Source organism: Miscanthus floridulus, chromosome 10 (genome assembly GCF_019320115.1).
Source record: "Miscanthus floridulus cultivar M001 chromosome 10, ASM1932011v1, whole genome shotgun sequence".
NCBI classification, from domain to species: Eukaryota; Viridiplantae; Streptophyta; class Magnoliopsida; order Poales; family Poaceae; genus Miscanthus; species Miscanthus floridulus.
The window spans coordinates 55740475-55767946 of NC_089589.1; the positions used below are offsets into that span (position 1 = coordinate 55740475).

The following is a 27472-nucleotide window of genomic DNA, read 5'->3' on the forward strand; positions in this document are numbered from 1 at the left end:
GGGGTTTTACCATGTTCGCCTGGTGTGGTAAATGCCGGCGCCCACAACACTGTTGATGCCTAGGGGCATGTGGGGGGAGCCTTAAAGCATTTGTCTGGTATGAGAGTTTATGGCGCCCACAACACTGTAGGGAAAATGTCGGCGCCTACAACACTACTTGGGTTCTGTCTTGCTAGGGAGTCTGCAGGGTACGGTCCTTGTTATTGCGGTTGACTTGAGTGCCCTGTCTTACATTCTTCATCCGTTTCCTGGTCCTTGCTGAGCGGGCGTCCCCGTCGGCTGGTCCCAGTCGGCTCTAATTGCGCCAGTCGGTGAGGAGCTGTAAGCAGGGGTTCGGCGCATTCCCGGCCGGAGAAGCGGGTCGGAGTCGGAAGTGGTGTTCTGTCCAGGCCTTCCGGTCGGAGAGGCCGTCCGGAGGTGGGCCGGTGACGGAAGCGAGCGCTGTTCCTCCTTCGTGAGGCCTTCCGGTCGGAGAGGCGGGCCGGAGTCGGAAGCGGGCGCCGTTCCTCCTCAGCCAGGCCTTTCGGTCAGAGATTAGATTATCCTTCTGGCCTGTCGTTTAGGTGTTTGGGCTAGCCCAAGAGTTACACGTTGTTTGTAATGTTATCTGCTGGGCCAAGCCTTTGCTTGGAAAGCCGGTCTATGAGGGACCCCGGATTTACGAACCCGATAATTAGTCAAATGTGTTAAATAGTATATCTTTTATAATTCTAACCCGTTAGAGAGCACGGACTGATGGACTAGCTAAACTAATTTTTAATATGACAATTGAAGTATATAGTACAAAGCAACCACGAAGAAACAAGATAAGTTATCGTTGGTGCCCCGAGAGCATGGCTGGTTTTGGTTCAGCTTCGTGATACTTCGTCGCGGAGGTCATCTCCAGCTTCGATGGGACCTATACCTCTACAAGTGCTGGGTCAGCGTAAGCCCTTCCGCTGCGGCTGCCGTCTTCAGTTGTGTACTCGAGTGTTTTGAACGCAATTTTGTATTTGGCTTGATATTCTTTACTGCAGGAACATCTGGCTACCAGTTGGAGAACATGTATATAAAATATAGAATCATTATTTCCTAATCTACTCTATCATTCACTGCATAGTGTGATATGCTATTTAGACGCTGCTTTTTTCTTCCTTCTAATTTGCAAAATTGCTTTTGTTGCAGCATTTGGCGTCCCTTGTTCTAGTTTATTGTTGCTTGCCTAGCTAAACATGTGTCCATGTCAATTTCTACAAGGCAATTGAGTAAAAATTGTGCAGTTTCTAATAGCTGTATTTTTGTACATGCATGAAACAAATTTTTGAATGGTGATTACACCTAGGCCAATTGGAAGACAAGGTAACTTACGACAATCAATTTTGTTAGGGCACATGTGTGCCACATCATCTAACAAGTCACTTGCCATGTCATCTATGCCATGTTATCGTCCATGTGCCAAAGCCTTTTGTATTATTATACATTTTCTATGACGATATAATGATTGTGAGTGTCATAATTATTTTTGATGAATTTTTTATCATTGCTAAATGTATGATTTTTTGTTTTGTCATAAAAGGTATTTAGAGAGATATCTTTTGTGGCAATAGTTTTTCTTCACACAGGGACGTCACATCGTGGATTAGGTACTGTGAGTAAAGTAACCCTATATGTTAATGACAATATTTCATCATCACAAAAGGGCATATATATATATATATGTTGTAATCATAAAAGTACGTCTTTGTTGCATTTCCTTCGAGTAAATGGGCCACCTTTGTTGCATTTCCTTCGAGTAAATGGGCCACATTGCATTCAAGAGCAAGTTAACCACACTACTACATAAAGGGTTTGTAGGGGCGGCTCAAGACCATTTGTAGGGACGGTTTGGCCAGCCGCCCCTACCAAATCGTCTCTACAAATCATGTATTTGTAGGGGTGGTTCCTAGACCGCCCCTACAAACGATTTGTAGAGGCGGCTGGTGTTATCAGCCGTCCCTATAAATAGATTTATAGAGGCGGCTAGCTAGTGTTTACAAATCGATTTGTAGGGGAACACCAGCCGCTTCTACAAATTTATTTGTAGGTTCGGCTGTAGTACCAGCCGCCCCTACAGTACATTTTCCAAAAAAAAAATTCAAATTCGACCCGAACACACACACACATATATATATATATGTATATATATATAATTCGAATCTGACCAGAACATATAAACTACCATTACAAGTCCAATTCACAGGGATCCTGATGCTTAATTCTTCCCCATCTCCCATCCCTAATTAGACTGTCATTTAAGCTTGATCGTACTTGCACCAGCAACTTACATTGTTCTCAATCTTGCTAGTGAAGGCAGAATAAAGCCCACACATGCATGGAAGATGCAGAACACTATCACCAGTGCTACAATCTCCTGCAGGATGAATATAACTTCTCATTAGACTTTGGATGCCAATTTCCAACTACATGTTGTTGCGTTAGAGATATGCACGGTGGACAGTAGACCTGGTAATCATAAGCCACAATAGACAAAGCGAGTCCAGCGCCAATATAAGCTATTGTAAAGCTGTCTTCATTCCGGAAGGGAGCTCTCCATAAAACCATGGAAAACCAGCACTTCCAAGCATTCTTGATGCCAAGAAACAGGGGTAAATTACTGACAATTGAGCATACCTTCCGTCAGCCTGTGTCAATCAACAGATCTATGAGAACGGTAGCAGAATTTCAGCCTCAAGTTTCTGAAACACTACTCATACAGAAAACCAGGCAGAAAACTAGCAGGAAGAACTTGGACTCATACCACTATGGTTGGTGCCCAGAGAAACCAATAGGTTGAGACAGCAAAATGGATGCTTGCTTGAGCTAAGACCAGAATCAGTACTCTTTTGTCTGAAACACATTAATTGTGGTCAGAAATGGAAATGGAACATGCAAGCACTGAAAAGCTTAACCTGCAACAATCATGACTCATGAGTTCATATTGTGAGAGATGGCTGCTTCCTTTTATGCATTTTTCAAATTAGAATTCAGAAACATCTCTCAAATTTGACTAAAGTGATCCCTCATATGCTAAATTTATTTTGACAAACCCATAAATATCTGGCAGTGCGCCCATCTTGGTCATATTTAATTATAATTATGTCTCATGTTAAAATATTCATAGCCAACAATCAACAAAGTCAATGGCAATATCTTTAAAAGGTTACAGAACCGAGAACTGCACATGTTTTGTAATAAAACCGTGAAGACTACTGCAGATCAAACACAATGTCATCAAACATTGAACCACTTATATTTCTCAGTTGTATCTATATATGGTAAAATTTGCTCCTGGACATTATTTATGGAATATAGATGGAGTTTTATCAACAGAAATTAGAAATTAAGCTCTGGAGTAAGCAAGATGACTCACCACTCACCTCTGAGGACATGAGCAAAAAATGATTTTTGGTAGCTCCCGATGGCAGATACATGCTGACTGGCACTCTGACAGGTACTTGATGCATTTCTGATATACAGAATCCCCACTACCGACAGTGTGGCTGCAAATGCATAGGGAAGCAATAAGAATCTACTGTCGTCATCACTAACCAATACATTTGTGATTTCTTGACTTCCAACAAGGGACACTGATTCAAAGAATGTCATCAGCCAGAAGGTATCAAACAGCAGATCTTGCTTCTGGTCTTGCTGAAAATTCAGGATCAAGCATTGAATGATTCATACAACGTAGACAACACAATAATAACACATTTCGTGTTTCAAAAAAATACACAAACCTTCTCATGCTCCAGCACAAGGCACGTCTCAAAACAGAAAGAGAATACTGAAGAGGCAAAAGCCAGAATGAAATTGTTGATCCATGAACAACGAAGCGCACTGAAACTCTTCACAACATCTACTGCAAGCTGAAGTACCCAGTACAATATGCAAGCCCTTCGTGGTCCTCTATAATCATTATTAGTGAAAAATCTTTAAGTTATAGCTACTACTGGAAGGATAAAAAAAACATAGACCACTCACAGTTGCAACCCCATAACAGTACCTGCTGCAAAGGATACATGTAGCTTATGGAACAAAAAACTACACACACAAAGAAAAGAAAAAACATGAACCATACCAAGGTGTAGATTATACTCTGCAATTCCTACCAGCCTAATATATCATCCAACCTTCATCAAGAGGCACCAGTCTAGGTTAACAACTAACAAGTAATGCATAGAACTACAAATTATCTACGCATTAGCTATATACTCCCTCCATATCGTAATTAGAAGTCGTTTTAGACAGCATTGTGCATACCAAGGAGTGATTAATTAGGGGGAAGTTTTCCTTCTTTGCCCTTATTAAATAGGCCTGCGGGTGTCACCTGTACAACATTACTTCATAGTCCGAGTGGTAAGCTTTCCGCCGCCCAAGGCTAGAGGTGCAGCGTTCGAACCATCAGCCGTGCTATTTTTTTTACCTGTACGTGTGGATTTTGCATGAGGAATTTGCATGGCGCTGTGCACGCTCGCTGCATGCGCTCACTGGCTCGCTACTTTCGCTCGCGTTTAGGCGTGTTTGTGTACCATCTACCGTGCTATTTTTCCGCTGGCACGTGTGTACGCTTAAGGAGTTCGTTTGTTTCGCTTGGGCGCGTTTAGGCACGATATTTTCGTTCTTTTGGCGCTCACCACTCAGCAGTCCGACGGTTCGAGTGCCTGCAGTATTAAAACGCCTCGTTGCTAGCTCTTGTTGTTCACTTGTTCATCTAGGCATGGCTTAGCCTCTTCTTTTCTACTCCTTCCACAACAAACCGTACGGCGCAATGGCTGATGTCTTCCATGGCTTTGATCTGAACGTGCGTATAGAGGAAGATGGCGACGGCAATCTCCCCTTCAATCTCAACGAGCCTGTACTGGAGGACCAAAACAACAATGGTAATGTGCTGATTCATACTGGTTGATATTCACAGCATCCGCATGTAAATTAGTTTCCTTCCTCAGTTTGATTTGTACGGGTTGATTTAGATTTTCTACAAAATTTGCCCGGTAAGGTTTACAAATGAGTTTTTTTCTTATAGCTAGAACATGCCGTGTCCAAGTAGTAACTATTGCATGAATGTGCTTGTTTTTTCTCTCTATAATTACAACTTGCCATGGCCAAGCATAACAATAAACGTGCTTGTTTTTACCCTATAGCTAGAACATGCCGTCTATAAGTTGTATGATTGTGCTTGTTTTTTTTTGCTATAAATAGAACATGCTGTGGAGAACATTGTGGACAAAATGCTACCGGAACTAATGTTTGTTTTCTTTTAACAGAACATGCTGTGGAGAACCCCACCGTGGAAGAACAAGTTCAACGACCCCACCGAAGGAAAGAAATGTCTGAACACCTCCGAAAACAAGTTTATCAAGCTTTGTTGGCTAGGAGCAACAATGGGAAACTAGGCAAGAATGACACTACAATTGTTGCCGAGCAATTTGGGCTTAATATTCGGTCAGTTCAGAGGGCATGACAGAGAGGTAAAATACAACTTGCAAACTCAGTTCCGGTTGTGGTTTCTAGTCTAAAGAAGGGTAGAGTAGGCCATAAACAAATCCCTGTTGATTTAGAAGCATTGCGAAACATTCCTCTAAAGCAAAGAATGACTATAGATGATGTGTGCACCGCACTAATTATGAGCAAATGGCAGATTCAAAGGTATTTGAAAAAAGGTTACCTTAGGCGCCACTCTAGTAGCATCCAAGCCATATCTCACTGAAGCTAACAAGCGGTCTAGGTTACAATGGTGTGTTGACATGGTTAACAGGGAGTTGCTTGATGATCCAATGTTTAAGGAGTTGTATGACTTTGTGTTCATTGATGAGAAATGGTTCTACCTATGTCAAAAATCTGAAAGGTATTATTTGCTACCCGAAGAAGATGAACCCCATCGGACTTGTAAGAATAAGAACTACATCCCTAGGCTCATGTTCTTGTGTGTTTGCGCTCGACCAAGGTTTAGGGATGGGAATTGTATTTTTGATGGTAGGATTGGATGTTTTCCTCTTGTTCGTTATGAAACGGCTATGAGAGGTAATGAGAGAACCGGCCGTGTCCGTGGAGACTTGGTTATGAAGCCCATTACATCGATCACAAGAGACGTGATTAGAGATTTCATGATCAACAAAGTGTTGCCGATCATTAGAGCCAAATGGCCAAGAGAAGATGTGGGTAAACCGATCTTCATCCAACAGGATAATGCACCCTCTCATTTGAAATTGGATGATCCGGATTTTTGTGAGGACGCTAAGCTAGGAGGATTCGATATTCGCCTAATTTGTCAACCACCAAACTCTCCGGATTTCAACATTCTTGACTTGGGTTTTTTGAGCTATACAAGCAATTCAATATAAGAAGAATGCAAAAATAATAGAGGCTCTAGTTCCAACCGTACAAGAGGTAATTTGATCAACACATGATTCAATGTTTTTTTGAACAACAAATTTGCTCATTCATTCATTTCTTACACAATTGTTTTGTAGGCATTTTTGGAGTACTCGCCATGCCTTGCAAACCGAATGTTTCTAACACTACAAGGTGTCTTGATGGAAGCTATGAAAGTGAAAGGTTGCAACAAGTTCAAGATACCTCACATGAAAAAAGAAACATTAGAAAGAGAAGATCGGCTGCCATCTTGTATCCCTTGTGATCCATCATTGCTACATGAAGCCGAGGCTACTCTTGCTGCATGAAAAAATTAGATTGATGCTATAATTAGTAGTAGAGGCATTCTTGTAACAGTTTAGCATTATTTATCTAGAACATGCCGTCCCTGGTAGTATTATGAACATGCCGTGCCTGATAGCATTATGAACATGCTTCTTACCGATGCTTTGGCGTCGTCCGTTGTCGGCAGCAAGTCCTTGTAACGCTGCATGAAAAGCTCGCAGTCCAACTTGTTGTGGCCAAGCTTGGCGTCGATTAGGTAGTCCGCGTGGACGAGACCACAGCGAGGGCATGGATAGAACCGCGAGTGCGCACGGTTCCATGCTTCGCGGTTCTTATGGACGAGATGACAGCGACCGCATACAAACGCGCCCGGCGGCAAGGAATCCGGCACCATCTCCATGGAGTTCGGCGCGAGCTCTAGCGACGCCGGCGAGACGACCTTCTCCGCCTCCAGCGATTCCGACGTGATGGAGTCCGGCACCATCTCCATCTCCTGCTCGATGCCGTCTTCCGTCATCATCTCCATGGAGTCCGGTGCGAGCTCCATCTCCTGCTCGAGGCTGTCTTTCGTCGTCATCTTCATGGAGTCCGGCGCCAACGCCGACGTCGAGTCCGCCGAGGATGCATCCATGGAGTCCGGCGCGGGCTTCATCTTCTACTGTAGCAAGGGCGAGCGGCTAGCGGCGTGCGGCGGTGGCTAGGGCTACCGGGCAGCGGTGTGCAGCGAGGGCTAGGGCAAGCGGCTAGTGGCGTGCGGCGTGCGTCGAGCGGATGGGAGGGCGTGAGTCGAGCAGATGGGAGGGCGTGCGTCGAGCGGATGGGAGTAGCGGCGCTAATAACTCGCGCGGATGGGAGGCCAATCGCGCATGCGTCGAGCGCGGCGCTAATAACTCGCGCGGCGCGGGAGGCCAAGCGCGAGGGGCAGCGGCGTCCAAAGCTGCGTTCATGCGGCAGAACGACATCTTTTCGTCAACTCCATTCCAACTGCAGAACGACTTCTAATTACGATATGGAGGGAGTACTAATCTTCAGGATCTTCATGTTGTACCAAGACACACAGTTTTCAACGGTCATATGATATGAAAAAATGATAGCTAGTAATTAGGTGGTATAAGAACAGGAAATTTACACCACTGCTGGATTCAGAAACACAGGTGCAGATGTTGGTTCTCAATCACTCCCCGTCACAAAATTAAAATGATAAGCCTACTCCAGTACAAGACCACGACGAGATCTCTAGGCTATGGTTATTCAATTGGCATCTGATCTAGTTCAAACTGAAATTTGTAAAAGAAAAAGCTAGCATGTACCAGGTACATACTACTATTCATGAAGTGGCTTCAAGCCTTCAACCCGAAAACTGAGGCTCATTAACAGCACCTTGTTAGTTACTCCGTTTAAACACCAGAATCGGATCTCTAAGTCTAACTTGAAATGCACCGCTATATGACACCAAACAATACGAGGGGATTTAACAGGCTATGCAACATGTTACACCTCCTAACATAAATTCATACTCTAAACTCCAAACGAAGACTTGTCTTACACAACTGACAAATTGAGCAAAAAGCATTCATCCCCAAACCTTACATTTTGTCAAGAGATAACAGTCAGAAATGGCACCGGGGAACAGCGCAGCTGCAGTGGTAGAGGCAAGGCGCGCGGCCATCTGCTGTCTGCTCCCTGCCAAGTGCCCGAACACGGAATGGATCCCTTCGACCTCTACAACAACAGCCAACACCGCCTGATTAGGCGCGGCGCGGCGGCTCGAGAAAGGCAGGAGATCGGAGGGGCGCGCTAACTGCTCACCGGACGCAAGGGAGAAGAGGACGAGGAAGGCGCCACTCGCCCTCCCGCGTAGCCTGCACGCCGGGATTCAGCCGCCGTCGCCGCCTACACGCCACGAACCAGCCGCCGCCGTGGGCCGCGCGCCAGGAACTAGCTGCCGCCGTGGGCCGCGCGTTAGGAACTAGCCACCGTCGCCGCGGCTGCCCCAGAATCCCGCTGGCGTTGCGGCCCGTGCACCTGGATCCAGCCGCCGCAGCCACCCGCGCGCCGGAATCCTGCCGTCACCGCGGCCCGTGCGCAGGGAGGCGCAGATCTGGCGTAGATAGCAAATAGCTTACGTTAGGGTTGGGGAGCACGGTTTCGCGCAGCGGGAAAGGGAAGGAAGGCAGGGGCGGACGAACCTGGTGGGTGATCGTCACGAGATCTCGCTCGTCGCTGGCGAGCGGCCAAGGGCCCGGCGAAGCCCCTCGGCACCTGCGTAGCGTGGGGGCGGCCAGAGAGTGGGAGAGCGGATGGGGGCAGAGTTAGCGGCGCAGCAGACGTCTGGGGGGCGAACCTGGTCCTTTGGATCACCAAATGGCTGCAGTTCGCATAGTAGGGGCGGCCGGTGATTGAGCCGCCCCTACAAATCGACCCATTTGTAGGGGCGGCTCGTATCATCAGCCGCCTCTACTGTGTCATTTGTAGGGGCGGCTGGTCTCTGGGCTCCCGAGCACATTACTATAGGGGCGGCTCCATCACCAGCCGTCCCTAAAAAAAAATTATCCCGTTGCTACAGACCGTTTTTCACGTAGTGCCAAATACATCTTTATTTAGTGATTGCTGAAACAAGAAATTAGTCATGGGACAACATTTTTATTTAAGTAGCACCACTCGGCTTGCGGGAACTTGGAGTTAGGGATCTTGGTGGTGCGGTAAATTGAGCAGCAACACTGGTCAGGAAAAGAAGGATGCCAACTGCAAAAGGCAGATCTGTACTTGTGTTTTCCAAACCACCCTTGGTATAGTTCAGTATAACAATTTCTAGGGACACATTCTTGTTGTAGCTCATTGACAGAGCCAATCATCTACCATTGCCGACTTGCCGTCACACAGGGGAACCGGCGAGACGCCGTCGCCGCGCACAGGCGCTATAGCACAGGCACTGTTGCTGCACAGGAGAGCCGCCGCCGTTGCCGCACATGGGCGCGGCCGAGCTGCCGCCGCCGCGCACACGCGCGCGAGCCACCTCCACGCAGGCGACCAGCAGCCGCGGCCGCGCTCGTCGCAGCCGCTGGGGCTGGGTACAGCCGCGTCCGCGCATGTCGCGCTCAAACAGCGCCGCAGGGCCGAGGAGGCGTGCCGCCGTGCCAGTCTCTTTTTCCAATGCGGCACTCTCTCTTAGACGCAGCTCGGTGAGTTCTTGTCTTCGGTGAGGTGACCGAACTGCGCGCTGGCTGTCTTCTCGGCGCGGACGGCTTGGTGATGCGCCTCGTACAGCAGCTGATTTCAGATATCAGTCCATCAATGGCCGCATGTAGGTCGCATGCTTCCTCTGTGACCGCTTGTCGAGGACCATGGACGTGCAGTGCTCAAAGCTGCTGGTCAGTGACTTTGCGTTTGTTCAGCTGCTGCACGGCAGCAAGGGCCGAACAATGGCACGCGGACGAGCAAGCCATGGCCACGAGAGAGGAAGAGAGAGGTGAGACATGGAAGAGATAGAGCTGACGTGTGGGCTTATATACCCGTTTGGATGAATACGAGACCCAAATAGAGTTTAAAGACTAGAATGACCAGAATGACACACTTTCTGCGTTCGAGGACCGGGATGACACATCCGAGGACCGGCCATGAACTTTACTCTACTTAAATCTATTGGTCAATTGTTCCTTTGTCTATATAAAGTGTGCAGTTCAATTTTAGCCACGGTTTATGCTGCTCCTAGCTCCCTGTCATGCACTCATGCACATAACTTAAATTCAGCGCAAATAGCAGAACTAGATGTTGTACTATATTTGAAGGGACTTTGATGCTTTTTGGGGGACTTAAATTGTAATAGCTCTCTCTCTCTCTCTCTTTCTACATGAACCTTAAATATATTTTATTCTATGCTTGAATACAAAGATATGTATTGCCTTTTGCTTGTTTGTTGCATTACAAAACATCCCATAGCGTTAGCATGGGCAATATACTAGTATGTTGTAATCACAAAAGTACATCTTTGTTGCATTTCCTTCGAGTAAATGGGCCACATTGCATTTAAGAGCAAGTTAGCCAAATACATCTTTATTTAGTAATATTGCTGAAACAAGAAATTAGTCATGGGACAACATTATTATTTAAGTAGCACCGCTCGGCTTGCAGGGACTTGGAGTTAGGGATCTTGGTGGTGCGGTAAATTGAGCAGCAACACTGGTCAGGAAAAGGAGGATGCCTACTGCAAAAGGCAGATCTGTACTTGTGTTTTCCAAACCACCCTTGGCATAGTTCAATATAACAATTTCTAGGGACACATTCTTGTTGTAGCTCATGACAGAGCAAATCATCTGCAAACTGTTAGTTAGTGTATTTTGTCAACTTAATATATTGCATATCAAAAAGTGTGTATGTACCTTCGGGGTGATATGGTGTTGATTGTATAATCATAACACACATAAGAATAGTTATAAGGCACACATTCCACATTGTGCCACATTTAGAGGCCACCATATGGTTGAGGAAAAGAACAGCTTGCAAATGTGCTTCTGCTTCAATGTGGTCCTTGACAGGCTCCTTAGATGGTATTTATATAGAGGCATGGACAACTGATATAGTAAATGTCCTGTTTCTCCTTACCTATATTAATGTCTGCATATCTTAGTGGTATATTTTGTAATCTTCATAGATTCAAATAAATACGACCATATCCAGCTTACATATATACTATTGAGTAGTCCTCTTTATTATCACCTTGAATCACATTCCCTTCAGTGTCATTAATTGCTTTTGAATCAGTTCAACATGGTCTAAAACTATTCCAGAACGAATCAATCATGTTGGCCTTAACTCATGTTTCATTGTGAAATGAACTTCATAATGGCTTGGGATGATTATATTTTCTCCATGCCGCATGTGAGCAATGTAGAAATATGTTCTTGCTAATTTAGTAGTATTTTTTTGCAATCATCACTTTAAGAAAAAATGGCACAGATGTGAATCATTTAGGAAGGAAGTTGGTGTGTGTTAGCATCAGTTATGCTAACCTACTTATACTGCAACTACATAGTAATGTTGTAGCACTTCTTACCTAATTAAGTGTATTCCAAGGTTTATGTCGAACATATGAAAAAAAACAAAAGAGAATTTTGTATAAGATTAAATATGGTAGCTTCCTCTATCAACCAGAGTAGGAGAGCACTGTGAGAAGGAAAAATGGCCTGAAATCGCATGAAGCTCACAGATTGCAGCTTAGGTCTTCCTGGTATTTTGACATCACAAAGAAAAAAAAACTTTAGGAAGGGTTGGCTGGACACTTCCGAAGGGACTGTGCACCTAAGAGGGGAGATGAATTAGGCTTTCTAAAAACTAATCGCCTCTAAAGACTACTTATCAAAACCATCGCAACATATTATCTAAATGTGCACTACGGTTTTGCTAAGTCTTTTGTTATCTCTACCACAAAATATTTATGCAACCTCGCTTCCAATCATATTAACTAGCCTAGCAAGCTAAACTAGAAAGGTAAGCACACAATCTAGAAACACAATATAAATACGAAAACTTCAAGGTAGAGAATGCAAAGTCATGTTGACAACAATGATTTTTCCTAGGTATCAAGAAGCTCATGCTTCTACCTAGTCCTTGTTGGATCCCCTCGCAAGGGCCAAGCTCCCAATCGGATAACTCTATGGAGTCTGTGGCCCTTCCCCATATGCAAGTGCATCTCTGCTAGGCCTTCTCTTGGACCGCTTTGCTGCCTCCACTATTGTGTTTCTGGCCAAAATGTCATTTGTCACATGTTCCCGAAGTATAAGCTAGGGGGACACACCACAAACACATGGTTAGTGTGATCTTGCAAGATTACAAAGCCTCTAGTGTAAGATTACAAAGCCTCTAGTGTACAAGTATGATGCGTGCAAGCACCGGGTGGCAAGAAGTATGCAAACCTCACTAAGCACTAAGCCTAGGCCTCGAGGAAAGCGTCAATGCGGTGGTCTAACTAGCCTAAGCACTATGCTGATCATCCAATATTTCCTTAAGCACTTTTGGTGGCTAGACCACATGGGGAGCACCTCAACACTCCTACAACTTGAGCACACTCCAACACACACCAAGTGGCGAGCTGTAGCTTTATGCAGGGCATATCAAAAAGTTCTGATGCACACCTGCCAGACCATCTACTGGTGCCACATGTACTTTGCCATTTGAATCACTACTAGAAATATCCACTTCTATGACAAAAATCTTAATAACGAATCTGAAATTGTCATAAAAATTGCTTTTTATGATGAAAATTTCGGTTTCGTCATAGATCATCGGCGACGATCCTCGAACCCCCTTATCTATGATGAAATTGGGTATCCTAACAAAAAAACATCATAGAACAACACAGGGTTTCATCACATATCACTCGCGTGACTGTTCCTGCTCATCTACGACGATCTTATTCAGAACTGTGACGAATAAGGCTTCATCATTGAACTAATTATTGATCTGTGACGAACAATATTCGATCTGTAACGATGGCGCTTCGTCATAGATCTCCACACAACACTTTCTCCATCCAATGTGTACCTGTGGAACCTGCAGTTAATCATCCGTGACACTTGTAATTTGTCATAAAAGTCTCCGCTCGATCCTTTCTCCATGCGACGTGTACCTATGGGACCCTTCTCCATCCAACCTGTGGGACCCGATGGCTTATGTGTCACGTGTACCTGTGGGGCCTTTTTCCATCTCCATCCGACCTGTGGAACCCGATGGCTTGCGTGTCACTTGTGCTTGTGGACCCTTCCTCCATCCGACTTGTGGGACCCAATGACACTTTTTCTATGTCCATCCGACCTATGGGACCCGACGTCTTGCATGTCACGTGTCTGACTTGTGGGACACGACGACACCTTTCTCCATCTCCATCCAACCTGTGGGCCCGACAGCTTGCGTGTCATGTGTACCTATAGGACCCTTCTCCATCTCCATCCGACCTATGGGACCTGACGACTTGCGTGTGACTTGTGGACCCATTCTTCATCCGACCTATGTGTGGCAGAACCGCCCAAAATAACATACTTTCGGAGGCGCTCGTCTTCCACTAGACACTAAGCACCTTGAAAGTTAGCTACATCAGAAAGTTCTGTCGAGCACACCCCACGGGAGAACTCGAATCAATCCATATTTTACCTCCAGAATCCAATAGTGAGTACGAGTTTACAATACTTAGTCCATTTCATACAACAAGAGTTCTTGAAAATTATTTATTACAATACCGGGGTTTAGAGTGCGATAATTAAACAACGGAATTAAAATAAACATCTAGCGAAAACGATACAAGGATCCGTTTGTGCCCACTAGAAGAATCCTCCACACAAGAGCTACTCCTCAAGCTACACCTGCAATAGGGTAAAATAAACCCTGAGTACACAATGTACTCGCAAGACTTACCCGACTAGTGGGAATAGTTTCCTGACTCCAAGGGGTATGATAGGCAATGTGGGTTTGTTGTTTTCTTTTTGTTTACGAAAAGCATTACTAGAAGTACATCCTTAAGATCAAGTTTAATTAGCAGTCATGATTACTTCGTTAGCTAATCATTCTAGGTAAGCACATGTTCTACTTTCAAGCAAGGGTTGAGCAATCAGAACCAATTTACCACCTTTCATATTCTAGTTCTTACTTTGCCAAGTCATATCGTCTCATGAAAACAGCGATTTGTAAACCAATGTATCCCAGCTGGCTACCCCGAAACACACACCCCGTTTGTATCCCAGGCACAAACAAGACCAACCCATTCCACTCTCGTCATGGGGTCTAGGTCCCGTCTAAACTTTGACTCCAAGCCCCCACACTTGAGACCCAGTCTCAATATGGTGCTTAGACCTCCACCTTTCCCCGCCTCTAATCAGTCGGTCCAAAAAGAGTCGGAACCCACGACAAGAGCGTAACGAGTCTTCCCGCTCCCATAAGCAAGTATGTGCTTAGGATAATAAGTCTATGACCTAACTACCATCCACAGCAACAGATGGTCCTCAATCGACACAGACAGGGAAAATAGTGTAACCAAGCTAAGCCCCATGACTACGGGACACAACTCGTTACACCCACCAATTCCATACCATATCCCTACCCGGTCTCCATTTTCTATTCATCATTTTATTATGAGAGTAATAATAATCACCTATTGTGAGCAACGGTAGGTTACTCACGCTACCAATAACATTAGCATAGTAGCTACTCGAACCTGCACTAGTAAGACTCATAGGATAGATATATCTATGCATGTGGTTTCTATAAAATTCCTATAACGTAAATGCACATCACATATATAGATATAGTGATTATCAAAAATAAGGGTTATGCACTAGGGCTTGCCTTGGGCAGGCATGGTGTCAACTGCGTCAGTTAGTGGTGGCTCCAAAACCTCCTCCTGCATGAGAATCTCCTCCTCGTACTCCGCGACGATCTCCTCAAACTCATGCTCACCGGTGGTCACGATCTCCGCCAACTCATTCTCTATATGCGTGCGATGATGATGATGAAACGATTTAGTATTTAGGCAACAACAACTTTTCAAATACGAACACATATGCCATACTAACAAACTAGCTCTAATGACTAAGATACTAAGCTAACCATCAGCTCTATCAAATTAAGTGTCAAGCTCACCCTAACAAGGGCTTAATTTTTTAAATCAATGTTATGCTCTTATTCATATTAAAGGTTTAATGGATATGTAGCTGCCCTAATAAACAAGCTATATTAGGGCTACAAAAATTGCAGTAAGCACATAATAATACAATGAAGCTACTATAAAAATTTTAGGATCAAAGCTATCACCAATTTAACACAAAAATTCCTACAATAATTACCCTAATAATATTAAACACTTTCAAACGATTTAGTAGCCCTTAGTATCAACATAGATATGCATGATCTATCTATACTACCAGATAGATCACAATTTTAGGAACCTAACAAAATTTGTTTCACAATTTTTGGACATCTACATGAATTTATATCAATTATACAAATCTAGCTCAGAAATTGAAATGGAAAAAACTATTACTAATTCTTAAGAAAAAGAAAAAATGGATTCAACCGCGCGGCCCACCTACGGGCGGCCCACACGGACAAGGCCCACGCGCGAGATGGCCCATGGCGGGGGAGCTTGCGCACGCTGGCGCTTTTGCAAAAGAGCCCTCGGACGTCTCCTAAACTATACCTAAGTCCAAACACTATTTCTTCCTCTCTCTGACAAATTCATTTAACCCCCTGAGTTTTTCCTAATTCCCCCCACACCCTCGGGCAACTCTATGCATGGCGGCGTGGTGAGCGGTGGCACAGGGTGGCTACGCTAGCCACCTGGGACCTACGTGGACCCATCAAGCGGGTCGATCTCAATCCCTGACCTAAACTACTATGCTAGGTGGCGGTGAGGGGTGGCAGAGCTCACTGGTGGGGGCTACAGCAACGCACGGCCATCCATGATGGCGGCATGACTATTCTAGTGAACTAGGACAACTATAAACCTAACCATCTTGCGGGTGAGCATCAGGAGCTTACCGTGGACTTGGCCGAATTGATAGCTGGAAGTAGAGGATGGCAGAGGAGGACTGGCCGCATGCGACCAAGCCATGTGGCAGCACACCATGGCGGACATGACCGCATCTGTGGTGCTGGGGTAGTGGTAGTGGTTCGGCTGATGAGGGCAGGGTGAAGAGGGAGTCAAAGCAGAGCTAATGGTGCAGCTGGACCGACCTCTCACGGCTCTGTTGGAGAGTTGCCCCCTACGCTGGACGAGCGCGACCTTAATGGCTCAGCGATGGGGAAGTGGCCAAATTGAGGCTTGGCCGAGCTCAACTCAAGGCGGGATGGGGTCGAGTGGCTAGGTGGCTTAATGGCGTGGCCACAGACAAGTTGAATCGAGTTGAGGTGATCTTTCTCTGGTGAATTTCATGGCCGCGGCTTAGATGACAGAGATGGCAGGGACCTTGCCTTGGCGGCAAGTAGCAGGTCAGACCCGAGATAGCACATGCGCGCTCACTATGAGACAACGCAGCTAGAAAACGTGCGCACGCATAGGCAGTTGGGGAGCGCGGCATGTGCAGCCATAGCGCCATTAAGGCGAGGCGAAGGCGCAAGGCAGCAGGGAGCCAGCCCATGTGCGTGCGGCGATGAGGCGAGCAACAACAACACTGCATGTTGCCACAGTGGTAGCAGCAGCAGTAGCACCACACAGCAGCGGCCAGCGGTAGGCGCGGTGGCCAACAACGTGGCAGCGAGGTGGGGCAGCAGCATGGCGACTAGCAGTGGCCAAGCCACAGTCAGGCCTCAACCGGCAAACACGTAGCAGTGCGTGTGCACACGGGTGGCCAAACATGGCGACGGCGCGCTCCCGATCATGGTGCTTGCGCCCACTTGGCCAACGGGCCCGAGATGATGTTCGTGCATGTATTTTAAAGCGTTTGCCAAAACTAAATCGATTTGATTGAGGCTCGACCACCTAAACCATGCTAAAGAGGGTACATCAAACTACCATACTGAACAAAAATATAGCAATGACGTTTAGCTAAATTTTCTAAAATTAATTCACCAACATAGCCTTGTCACACTGTTTTCAAACTAAAGGATTTTTCTAAGTCTTGAGCTGGATTTGATTTCAAGTTCCATTTCTAAGTTATTAGAAATACTAGCTAGAAATATTATTTTTCTACAGCAAGAGTTGCATTGTCATCAACAAAGTTTGTACTTCAAACCTTATTTAGGTGTCACACACATGTTCTGCAATACTTTTGCTTAATAAAAATTGGTTTTCAACCCTACTTGATATACATGAGCTATTGAATCAACTTTCATTTAACATTTTTATTAGTTATTTTAGTTTACAAGAAATTGAGCTACACAATTTATCATATGCTTTATCACATAAACATGATGCTCTTGATATAGTTTAGTGGTTTGTTTAGGGTGTAACACTGAGGGTGTTACAGCTCTACCCCCTTAAACAAAATCTCATCCCAAGATTTCATGTGTGTGCCTAGTGTGGGAAAGAGATAAGAAATAAATTTCAATTTAAACCATTACCTCGACACATTAGGAAGGAGATGAGGATAATATTCTAGAATATAATTCTCCTGCTCCCAAGTTGCTTCGTCCTCCGAATGGTTTTGCCATTGAACTTTATAAAATTTCACCACTTTGTTCCTAGTCACTCTTTCTTTTTCATCCAAGATTTTGACAGGATGCTCAATATAAGAAAGATTAGGTTGAAGAGGAAGTCCTTCAATTTCCACCACTTCATCGAGAACTCACAAACACTTTTTCAGCTAGGAGACATGGAAAACATTATGGACTACCGACAAAATATCCTGGAGCTAGATACGATAAGCAATAGTACCACACCATTCCAAAACTTTATAAGGTCCGACATAACGAGTAGCTAATTTCCCATAGACTCCAAACCGATGCACACCTCTCATTAGGGATACCTTTAGGTACACATGGTCACCAACTTCAAACTACAAAGGTCTTCTCCTCTTGTTTGCATAAGCTTTTTGACCGTTCTGAGCCATTTTCAAATGACACTGAATAACACTGACCTATTCTCTTGCTTCTTTGATAAAATCAGGTCCAAAATAACCCCGGTAACCCACTTCAACCCAATTAAGAGGTGTTCTACATTTCTTGCCATATAGAGCTTCGAAAGGTGTCATTCGAATGTTTTCTTGATAACTATTATTATAAGAAAACTCAGCTAAAGTCAAGCATTCATCCCACTTTTCTAGAAAAGAAATGACACAAGCTCTAAACATATCCTCAAGTACTTGGTTGACTCTTTCTGTCTGACCATCAGTTTGTAGATGATAAGCTGAACTTCTAAGGAGGCGAGTACCAAGACACTTCTGGAGTTGCTCCCAGAAGTGAGAGACAAAAACTGACCCTCTATCAGAGAAAATGGTGAGATGAGCTCCATATAAGGTTATAACCCGATCAAAATATAGCTTGGCATATTTCTTGGTGGAATACCTTGTATCGGCCGAGAGAAAATGAGCAGACTTGGTAAGACGATCCACAATGACCCAAATAGAGTCATACCGCTTTGTCGTGCGGGGCAAACCCACAACAAAGTCCATGGAAATATCCTGTTTCATATTTGGCCACCAATACAAGTGATGTGAATCATGATACATCTTGGTACTTCCTGGATGAATGGATAATTTGGAGTTGTGAGCTTCATCCAAAATTTTTGTCCTAAGCTCATCACTTGGGGGAACCATCAATCGGTTCTTGAACTTCACCACACCTTGATCATCAATACTGAAATGAGGACCACACCCTTTGGCGATTAGCTTCTTGATATGCGGAATTCCCAAAGCATCTTGCCTTTGCTCTATAATAATTTGCTCAAGTAAATCCGAGACTAGAGCAATATGGGCTAACACCTTAGAATGATTTTGAGACAAAGATTCTTCAACTTGATGCGACTTCCAACTTAAGGCATCAGCTACCACATTAGCTTTTCTAGGGTGATAATGAACTTCTAAATTATAATATTTGATTAACTCAAGCCACCTCTGTTGTCTCATGTTCAACTCGGATTGAGTGAAAATATACTTGAGACTCTTGTGATCCATGTAGATATGCACTTTATTTCCCAATAGGTAATGTCTCCAAATTTTTAGAGCATGCACAACTGCGGCCAGCTCTAAATCATGGGTGGGATAATTCAACTCGTGCTTTTTTAGCTGATGTGAAGCATAAGCAATCATACGTTAGTCTTGCATAAGCACACATCCCAGTCCAGTCCTAGAGGCATCACAATACACATCAAAAGGCCTATCAATATCTGGTTCGGCAAGAATAGGTGCAGAGGTACGAAACTTCTTTAGGGTTTGGAAAGCTTCTTCACAAGCCAGACTCCATACAAACTTGACATCCTTCTGGAGCAACTTGGTCATTGGTTGAGCTACTTTAGAAAACTCAGGGATGCAGCGCCGATAATAACCAGTAAGACCAAGGAACTGACGAATCTGATGCACTGACTTTGGAGATTTCCAATTTAACACATCCTGCACCTTGCTAGGATCCACAAAGATGCCTTCAGGTGTCAGGACATGTCCCAAGAACTGTACTTGATCTAACCAAAACTCACACTTGCTAAATTTGGCATACAACTTGTGTTCCCGCATTCAAGTCAGGACTATGCGAAGATGTTGTGCATGCTCTTCATTGTTCTTAGAATATATTAATATGTCATCAATGAACACCACTACAAACTTGTCTAACTCCGACATGAAGACTGAATTCTTGAGATACATGAAGAATGCAGGAGCATTGGTGAGACCAAAAGACATGACTAGGTATTTATAGAGCCCATACCTAACAGAGAAAGCTATCTTTCGTATATCTTATGGCTGGATCTTAATTTGGTGATACCCAGAACGAAGATCAATCTTTGAAAACACATTGGCACCAACCAACTGATCAAATAAAGTATCAATGCGAGGTAAAGGATACTTGTTCTTAATGGTTACCGCGTTGAGAGGGCGATAATCCACACTCATCTAAAGAGTGCCGCCCTTCTTCTTTACAAAAATAGCTGGACAACCCCATGGTGAAAAACTAGGATGGATGAATCCCTTCTCCAACAATTCCTCTAACTATTTCTTCATCTCGGCCAATTCCTTTGGAGCCAGACGGTAAGGATGCCATGAAATACGAGCAGTTCTAGGTTCTAACTCAATGGAAAACTACACATCCCTATCTGATGGTAACCCAGATAGATCTTCAGGAAAGACATCTAGAAACACATATTGTATTCGGAAACCATAGGAATAGAGGCAAGATCAGGATAAGCTTCAGTATGAGCAATAACTGGTACGGTAGAAACTGGAGGCATAAGGAGAGGCATTGTGTTCTTAGAAGAAGGAAGCTTTAACTCCACAATTCTCTACCTAAGGTTCAAGACTACCCCATAATTTCTCAACTAGTTCATTCCCAGAATTGCATCTATGCCTTGCCTAGGCAGCACCATGAACTGGAGACGATAAGAGTTAGTGGCTAGCACTAGTCTCACTGTGTCCGTCTGAATTTTAACGCACAACTACGCACCAAGGGTTCTGATTATATAGACAATAGGAATAGCCATAGTAGATAGATTGTGCCTTTGTGCAAACCCCATACTCATAAATGAATGTGATGCACCAGAATCAAATAATACATATGCTGGGTGGGAATCAATGGTGAACATACCAGCCATCTTAGGCTCTCCCTGTAGGATCTCCTCAGCGTCAGTGAAGTTAACCTATCCTGAGTGGCTCATGGGCACCTTCTTCCTGATGATAGTCCTCTTGACCAAATGAGAGTTTGCTGAAGGCTAACAATACTGAGTAAGCTGGTTCTAGGGGCACTCATGAGCATAGCGGCCTTCCTTGCCACACTTGAAATAGGCATCAGGCTTGTTCCCCTATCCCTAACGAGGCGGAACCTACTATCCCTGAGGCTACTGCACCTGCTGAGTAGATGCATGGTACTAAGTGGGAGGTGCCTGGTAAGTTTGTTGAGTCTGACGAGATGATTGTCCACCCGAAGAGTGATAGGACACCCTCCTCACAACCTATACCTTCTATGACTGTGGGTGACTAGAAGACCCAGTGATCACCCTCTTATGCTTCCACTTAGCCTGAGAGTCACGCTGAAGTCCCTCAATAGCAATAGCAGCATTCATCAATGCTCCAAAGTCTGATAGCCTCCTATATATAGCTTCTCTTGCATGATACAAGAGAGACCGCGATTGAAAGGGTCCATCTTCTTCTCATCAGTGTCCACATGAGTCCCAGCATATTGTGCAAGATGGTTGAACTTGTTCACATACTCCATCATAGTCATATTTCCCTATTTTAGCTCTAAAAACTCGGACAACTTCCTGTTCAGCAATCCAGCAGGAATATAGTACTGACGAAAAGCAGTGGTAAACTCCCGCCAAGTCACATGGTGGTCCATAGGCTGCATGGTGTTGAAAGTGTCCCACCAAGCATTGGCAGATCCCAAAAGCTACTGTGCGGCAAAGCATACCTTCTTCTCATCAGTCACAATGAGTAGCTGAAACTTCTGCTCTAGAATACAAAGCCAATGCTCCATGTCCAGAGGCTCCATAGTTAGCGTGAATGTGGGCAGGTGTGTCCCCAAGAAGTCCTAATAGGAACAGGGCCTCTCGGGACCGTGGGCACCACCCCTGTTCCCGCCATTGCCACCGGGGCCTCCATGAGCGAAGCCACCAATAGCCTATGCTAGCATCTCCAAGGCTCAGGCTAACTCATGACAAGCAACCAACATCTCGGCCATCATCTCCGCATGAATCATCGGAGGCGGTGGTGGTGGTGGAGGAGGACCAAGGAGTGGGGCCTCGTGGCTCTCTCCTTTGGCATTGCTATGATCATCGCCATGACCATTTTTGCCCTGGTCTTCACCAAGACCACGGCCCATCCTAGCACTAGTGCTCCTATGACCAGACCTTAGGTTCATCTGTAAATAGATAGGAACCCACCGTTAGGGACCAGGCCTCCATACTTAGAAACAAACGGCTAGAGAGATGATACGGCCCAATAAATGGTTACAAGCAAGAACTTTTCCTTAAGAGTCAAAACATTTCACTTTATTTATTATCCTATCAATTTACTACCCAAAATTATACGTGTGGGGGAGTTTAGTTTAAGCAAGATTCTCTTTTCATGATGCATGGATCGACCTATTCGTTCGCTCAAGCCGAAATATAGCGGCATTCGCATCTAATTTTTAGCACAGCGCACACTCACTTCTCGTACACTAAACAATTCTTATGCAACATAAGTTAGTGTACCTGTAGAAGATTGATTAGATAAAACTAGTGCCACTATCCTAGATAGACCATATTGATAGGGCTTATACTTACTTACGTAAATTTATCGCATCCTATTTTTCGCAAATCTTTTGTTGGTCAAATTTTAGGTTTTTTAAAAGAGTTTTTAAACTCTAGACTCATTATTGGCTCTGATACCACCTATGGCAGAACCGCCCGAAATAACACGTTTTCGGAGGTGCTCATCTTCCACTAGACACTAAGCACCCTGAAAGTTAGCTACATCAGACAGTTCCATCGAGCACACCCCATGGGAGAACTCGAATTAATCCACATTTTGTCCCCAGAATCCAATAATGAGTACGAGCTTACAATACTTAGCCCATTTCATACAACAAGAGTTTTTGGAAATTATTTATTACAATATCAGGGTTTCGAGTGCGATAATTAAACTATGGAATAAAAATAAACATATAGTGGAAACGATACAAGGATCCGTCTATGCCCACAAGAAGAATCCTCCACATAAGAGCTACTCCTCAAGCTGCACCTACTATAGGGTAAAATAAACCCTAAGTACACAATATACTCACAAGACTACCTGACTAGTGGGAATAGTTTTCCTACTCCAAGGGGTATGATAGGCAATACGGGTTTGTTGTTTTCTTTTTGTTTGCGAAAAGCATTACTAGAAGTACGTCCTTAAGATGAAGTTTAATTAGCAGTCATGATTACTTCATTAGCTAACCATTCTAGGTAAGCACTGTTCTACTTTCAAGCAAGGGTTGAATAATCAGAACCAATTTACCACCTTTCATATTCTAGTTCTTACTACGGTGCTAGACCAAAGCCAAGTCGTATCGTCTCACAGAAAGGGTGTTTCACAAACCAATGTATCCCAGCTGGGTACCCCTAAACACATGCCCTATTTGTACCCCAGGCACAAACAAGACCAACCCATTCAACTCATGTCACGGGGTCTAGGTCACCGTCCAAACTTGGACTCCAAGCCCCTAGACTTGAGACCCAGTCTCAATATGGTGCTTAGACCTCCACCTTTCCCCGCCTCCAATCAGTCAGTTCAGAAATAGCCGGAACCCACGACAAGAGCGTAACGAGTCTTCTTGCTCCCATAAGCAAGTATGTGCTCAGGTAATAAGTCTATGACCTGACTACCATCCACAGCAATGGACGGTCCTCAATCGACACGGACAGGGAAAATAGTGTAACCAAGCTAAGCCCTATGACTACGGGACACAACTTGTTACACCCACCATTTCCATACCATATCCCTGCCCGGTCTCCATTTTCTATTCATCATTTTATTATGAGAGTAATAATAATCACCTGTTGTGAGCAATGGCAGGTTACTCATGCTACCGATAACCTAAGCATAGCAGCTACTCAAACCTGCAGTAGTAAGACTCATAGGACAGATATATCTATGCATGTGGTTTTCATAAAATTCTTGTAATGTAAATGCACATCACATACATACATATAGTGATTATAAAAAATAAGGGTTATGCACCGGGGCTTGCCTTAGGCTAGCGCGGTGTCAACTACATCAGTCAGTGGTGGCTCCAGGACCTCCTCCTACATGAGAATATCCTCCTCGTACTCCTCGATGATCTCCTCGAACTCATGCTCGCCTGTGGTCATGATCTCCGCTGAGTCGTTCTCTATATGCATGCGATGATGATGATGCAACGATTTAGTATTTAGGCAACAACAACTTTTCAAATACGAACACATATGCCATACTAACAAACTAGCTCTAATGACTAAGATACTAAGCTAACCATCAGCTCTATCAAATCAAGTGTTAAGCTCACCCTAACAAGTGCTTAATTTCCTAAATCAATGTTATGCTCCTATTCATATTAAAGGTTTAATGGATATGTAGCTACCCTAATAAACAAGCAATATTAGGGCTACAAAAATTATAGTAAGCACATAATAATACAATGAAGCTACTGTAAAAATTTCTAGATCAAAGCTATCACCAATTTACCACAAAAATTCCTACAATAATTACCCTTATAATACTAAACACTTTCAAACGATTTAATAGCCCTTAGTATCAACATAGATATGCATGATCTATCAATACTACTAGATAGATCACAATTTTAGGAACCTAACAAAATTTGTTTCATAATTTTTGGACACCGACACGAATTTATATCAATTATACAAATCTAGCTCAAAAATTGAAATGAAAAAACTATTACTAATTCCTAAGAAAAAGAAAAAAATGGATTCAACTGCGTGGCCCGCCTATGTGTGGCCCGCATGGACGTGGCCCACTTGCGAGATGGCCCACGGTGGGGGAGCCTGCACGCGCTAGCACTTTTGCAATAGAGCCCTCAAACTTCTCCCAAACTACACCTATGTCCTAACACTATTTCTTCCTCTCTAACGAATTCATTTAACCCACTGAGTTTTTCTTAATTTCCCCACACCCCCTGGGCAACTCTGTGCACGACAGCGCGGTGAGCAGCAGCACAGGGTGGCTATGCCAGCTGCCTAGGACCTGTGCGGACCCATCAAGTGGGTCGATCGCCATCCTCGACCTAAACTACTGTGCTGGGTGGCGGTAAGGGTTGGCAGGGCTCATTGGTGAGGGCTACAGCGATGCATGGCCATCCACGATGGCGGCGTGACCATTCTGGTGAACTAGGGCGGGTGAGTATCCGGTGCTTGCTGTGGACTCGGTCGAATTGACAGTTGGAAGTAGAGGATGGTAGAGGAGGGCTAGCCACGTGCGACCGTGCCATGCGGCGGCGCACCACGATGGACACGGCCACATCCATGGCACCGGGGTAGCGGTAGTAGTTTGGCTGATAAGCGTAGGGTGAAGAGGGAATCAAAGCGGAGCTAATGGTGTAGCTGGACTGGCCTCTCATGGCTCCTTTGGGGAGTTGCCACCCGTGCTGGATGAGCGTGGCCTTAATGGCTCGGCGGTAGGGAAGTGGCCAAATTGAGTCTTGGCCGGGCTCAACTCAAGGTGGGATGGGGTTGGGTGGCGAGGTGGCTTAATGGCGAGGCTGCGGATGAGTTGAATCGAGTTGTGGTGATCTCTCTTTGGTGAATTTTGTGGGTGCGGTTTGACGGCAGGAAGGTGGGTAGGTCCGAGCTCTAGCCGTCCTCGCCTTGGCGGCAAGCGGTAGGCCAGACCAGAGACAGCACTTGCGCGCTCGCTATGAGACAACGTAGCTAGAAAACATGTGTGCGCGTAGGCAGTTGGGGACCATGGCATGTGCGGCCACAGCGCCATTAAGGCGAGGTGACGACGCAAGGTAGCAGGGAGCCAGACCACGTGCGCACGGCGATGAGGTGAGCAACAGCAACACAGCACGGTGCCATAGCTGCGGCAGCAGTAGCACCATGTGGCAGTGGCCATAGGCCACCAGTGGCCCATGGTCGACCACGTAGGCAGCCAGTGGTAGTCACGGCAGCCAGCAACGTGGGAGCAAGGTGGGGCAGTAGCAAGACTGGTAGTAGCGGCTAAGTCGCAGTCAGGCCATGGCTAGGCCAAGGACGGCCTCAGCTGGCCAACACACGGCAGTGTGCATGCGCATGGGTGGCCAAACATGGAAACTTCGCACTCTCGAGCATGGTGACCACGCCCACTCGGCCAACTAGCCCAAGATGATGTTCGTGCACGTATTTTAAAGCGTTTGCCAAAACTAAATCGATTTGATTGAGGCTCGACCACCTAAACCATGCTAAAGAGGGTACATCAAACTACCATATTGAACAAAAACATAGCACTGACCTTTAGCTAAATTTTCCAAAATTAATTCACCAACATAGCCTTGTCACACTGTTTTCAAACTTAAGGATTTTTCAAGTCTTGTGCTGGATTTGATTTCAAGTTCCATTTCTAAGCTATTAGAAATACTAGCTAGCATTATTATTTTTCTCCAGCAAGAGTTGCATTGTTATCTACAAAGTTTGTACTTCAAACCTTATTTAGGTGTCACACACATGTTCTATAATACTTTTGCTTAATAAAAATTGGTTTTCAACCCTACTTGATATACATGAGCTATTGAAACAACTTTCATTTAACATTTTTATTATTCATTTGAGGTTACAAGAAATAGATCTACACACTTTGTCACATGCATTATCACATAAACATGATGCTCATGACATGGTTTAGTGGTTTGTTTAGGGTGTAACACCAAGGGTGTTACACTATGGGACCCAACGACTTGCGTGTCACTTGTGGACCCTTTCTCCATCTGACCTATGGGACCCGATGGCTTATGTGTCATGTGTACTTGTGGGACCTTTTTCCATCTCCATTTGACCTATGGGACCTGATGGCTTGCGTTTCACTTGTTGCCATCGGGGTTTAATAAATTCAAACTCAAAAAGAAACATGAGACCTAGGAGTCAAACCCAGGACCCAGATCAAGGAATAGACTGTCTTCACCATTGCACTAGACGCTTGGTTGTGTTGGCATGTCTTTGGAGTAGTATATGTTCTCTGTGTGGACTGGTTGACTTATATATTGGATATATCCCCTACAAGTGGAAACAAATCTGTGCTCGTTGGACTTGCGGTGGCGGTGGCAATGGAGGATCCCCAGTGTGATGTGGTGGCTCAGGTGTCCTTTTGGAGGCAAGGCGGTGGGTCTTCCTAGTGGAGCATGGCAGCATTGGCGTCTATGTCCATCGTGTGCCGCGGCAGAGGCGACAGATCCGATCCGCAGGTCTCCTTTCTTGCCTTTTCCTATTCGCTTCACTGTTTTGGTCCTTGCTTGAACATGAGGTATACAAGAAACATTGTAGCATTTCAGATCTGATTAGGCCAATGATGATGAAAAGAACTAGGAGGTGGCACTAGTTGGTTTTCTACCGGTGCATGTCACTTTTAGATTTGTCTAGGCAAACAAACATGCCCTTCGCTTCTGCCTTAAACTATTTTTTCTGTCCAGTACTTGCTTAATTCTACATTTCTGTTTCGTATGCTCTAGTGCCACC

General features: G+C 44.8%; 1 pseudogene; it reads right to left on the reverse strand.

Annotated features, from left to right (window-relative positions):
* Positions 1 to 2270: 2270 nt before the first annotated feature.
* LOC136490280 (uncharacterized) lies at positions 2271 to 8392 on the reverse strand (annotated as a pseudogene).
* Positions 8393 to 27472: the final 19080 nt, after the last annotated feature.